Below are 3756 nucleotides of genomic sequence, written 5' to 3' on the forward strand. Positions count from 1 at the left end.
GCAAGGTGAGGGGAAGAGACTTTGCATGTTTCCCTCTGTCCACAGGCCTTGATTGGCCTGTGGGTGGGTGGAGCAGCAGGACCTCCACAGGCCAGATCAACTTACTTGGCGGGCTGAATCTGGCCCACAGAGGACCTTTTGCCCACCCCTGATGTAGCAGGTTTTATGATCTACATTATTGTTTTCATTTAATTATTTCAAACTTGCTCTTATAATTATTATGAATGAGAGAGAGAGAGAATGCTTTATCTGTTTGTTTCCCTGTGAAGCTCTACCTATATAAAATTGCTACATCAGATGATAGAGGTAAGCTATGTTACAATTTTTAAAATAATGGATTTATTATTTCCCATTTCCTTTAAAATTGTTCCAAGCTCTGCGTTGCTCTGGCTGCAGCTTGCCTCGTTATAAGATTTACGATCACACTCAGGCTACGTCCAAACAGCAAGCCTCTTTCGAAAGAGGTTTTTTCTTAAGATACTTTTGAAAAAGCCTTTTTCGAAAAAGAGCATCTAGACTACAACCAGTACTTTCGAAAAAGCAAGCCGTTTTTTTTGAAAGAGAGCACCCAGGCAGTCTGGATGCTCTCTTTCGAAAAAGCACACTTTGCATTACCTAGCGCCTTTTTTCGAAAGAGCACTTTCAAAAAAAGGCATTATTCCTCATAAAACGAGGTTTTCCCGTCGAAAAAACTGCCGCATTCTTTCAATTTACTGTCAACAGAACGCGGCAGCAGTCTAAACTCAGGGGAAGTTTTTTTGAAAAAAGGCCACTTTAAAAAAAAAAAATTCCTGTTTTCTAGACACACCCTCAGTGATACATTCTTCCTGTACTCCTGAAGTACACATTTTAACAGCTTTACAATGGAGCTTTAATTGTTTTCATAATGTAAGATGGGGCTAAACTGAAAGGAAGTACTTAAAATAAGTTTGTTTATAACACTTACATTTTCTGCCATTATCTAGTCCTAGTCATCTCTGTGTGGAGATTTTGCTGGACATGGGGAGGTCATTCTGCCCCACGCCCCCAAGACCTGGCCCAGCCCACCAGCCTCCCAGCCGGCTCCCCATCTGTTGCTGCAGTTCCCAGCCCTGCCAAGCAGCCACATGCTGGGTCTCGCAATCCCACAGGGCAGCCCTGCCACCATGTGCTGGGTGACCCTGCAATAGCTCACTATGGGTAGCTCACTGCCCTGCCGACCCTGCAGGGCTCCCTGCAGCTGGCCCTCCACCAGGACTCTCTAGTCCTGCAACATCCATGCTGGACCACAGATGTTGCCAGACTAAAGAGTCCTGGTTTAGAAAGTTTCAACCTGTACTATGATGTTGAGGTTTGTGACAGTCAGTCTGCTAGTAGTCCCTGAATAAGGCCTTTTCCTTTAGCAGTGACTTGCTTTTATCAATTACTGTATTAGTGTGGTAATTTATTTTCTTTTAGCCTACCCTGTTCTTTCAGCCTTTTCACATCATTCTTTGAGCTGTTGCTTCACTAATGTACTGAATTCTTGGCAAGCTGTATTTCAGCCATATTATAGCAGTTTTTCATATGTCTCAGCTTGCTGAATCAAACTTTCTTGGCAGTATTCATTATTGTATTCCTTCAAATTGATTTTAGAGATGCCCTCATTTCTCTTAGATAATTTTAATTTGTTTTTTCATTTGGTTCTGGTTTTATCCAGAACAGAGAATTCAAATATACATTTTCAGATATACAAATGTTGATTTGGTTATAATTAAACTCAAAAACGGACTACTAGCAATGCATTTTTCCCTCCATTGCATATTCTTATTTGGAAATATTCAAAATTGTACATTATTTCTATTATGGTGGTACTAGAGTCACTGATCAGGGATTAGGGCCCCATTGTGTTAAGTGCTGCACGTATATATAATAAAAAGACTGCCCTCGCCCACACAGAAACTGCTCTTTACAGTCAGATATCAGGAATAATTACACACATAAACCTGTAGGGGAACAATTTAATCTCCCTGGACATTGAATAATGGATTTTAAAGTGGCCATTCTTCTATAAAGGATTTTTATCACCCCATTACCAAGGGAGACTGCTGACCTGGAATTCATTTACACGTTTCTCACTTTCAACTTGGGCTTGATTAAAGATATTAACTGGTTAACACGCTATAAAGGCAATTTCCCTTGCCTTTAATATTCACATTTACACATCAAAAGCTATGAATGGGACACATGCAGCCTGACTCAATTAGATCCATTAATACTGACCCTACAATTGACTGCTTTTGCTGTTATATATATCCCAGATTCTGTAATTTCCACTCCAACTCATCTGATAAAGTGGGATTTACTCATGAAAGCTCATGATGTAATATATTTGTTAGTTTCTAAGGTGCCACAGAGCTGCTTGTGGTCTTTACAGTATCTTTCAGTTCTGTATTTTCATGAATAAGCAGGACTAGCAATTTCTACACTCATTACATATTACAGTATTATGAACAGTTATGCAAAAGACTTATCAAATTGTAAAAGCAGAAAACAATTATCTGTACTAGTTTAAAGAAAATGCTTGTCCCCTGTGCTTCCTAAGTCTGTTTGCTTAGAAAACTGCTGATCTTGCATGTAAACATCTCCTTGCTAAAAGGGGGGAAAAATGCCTCCAAACATAAAGCTGTATTGCAGAGTACCTTCTGTAGCATAGGAATAGAACATCTTTACTGCCCTTCAGTTACCCAGAAAGTACACTACAGGTTGAACCTCTCTAGTCCGGCACACTTTGGTCTGGCAACACCCATGGTCTGGCATGATTTTAGTTAGCCAGATGTTCACTTCTCGTGTGTGGCCTAGTTTCCTCTGGTCCCATAAAGTTTGTTTACAGCCACTAGTCCTGGTTTGCAGTGTTCTGTGCTGTTATTTAGCTTTATTTTATTCCAAAATGACTTTTAAGAGCCCAATAGACAGTGTAAGTGTTGGTAATGCTGCTAAACAATATTGACCTCCTGTGGTCCAGCAAATTTTCTGGTTCAGCACCAGTGAGATCCTTAGACCATGGCTACAATGACATTTTTTTGCAGAAGTGGCTATGCAAATCGCGCTCTCATTTGCAGATCTTCTTCCAATTCTTTTTGAGGACGAGGTTTTGCTGATAAAAAGCCCCATGTAGACAGGGCCATTTGTTGGGAAAAAAACACCTTTTTCGCAAGACCCCTTATTACTCAAAAATCGAGGTTTACAGAATCTTGCAAAAAAGGGTTTTTTCCCCGACAAATGGCCCTGTCTACATGGTGCTTTTTATCAGCAAAACCTTTTCCACAAAAAGAATTGGAAGAAGATATGCAATTGAGAGCACGATTTGCATATCCTCTTCCGCAAAAAAATGGCAGAGTAGCCGTAGCCTGAGAGTGCCGGACTAAAGAAGTTCAACCTATAATCCATGTAGGTTTCAGTTAGCTATGTCACTAATGCTTGGTGTTGAATACAAACATGTACCTGCATAGCAAATACAAAAAAGGAAGCCTGCAGAGATGAGAACTATTTAAGAAGGAACTGTGCAAACTGAAATATAAGTAAGCCTGGATCACGTTTCTTCTCTGTATTAGAGAGTATTTTTCTATGTAATATGTTATAAGAAGAGCATCAGTGTCGTCCTCTGTTTCTGGAGGACTGCCCCCTTAGTCTACAACTGTAGCAGAAGAAGTTTTGAATCACACAAATAGTCTATCACTGTGCACAGACTGATACACACAAATATCAGCCAATATTCTGCATTATTTCAGTTTGCAA

This window comes from Pelodiscus sinensis, chromosome 1 (assembly GCF_052426305.1).
Source record: "Pelodiscus sinensis isolate ZL-2025 chromosome 1, ASM5242630v1, whole genome shotgun sequence".
Taxonomy (NCBI): Eukaryota; Metazoa; Chordata; order Testudines; family Trionychidae; genus Pelodiscus; species Pelodiscus sinensis.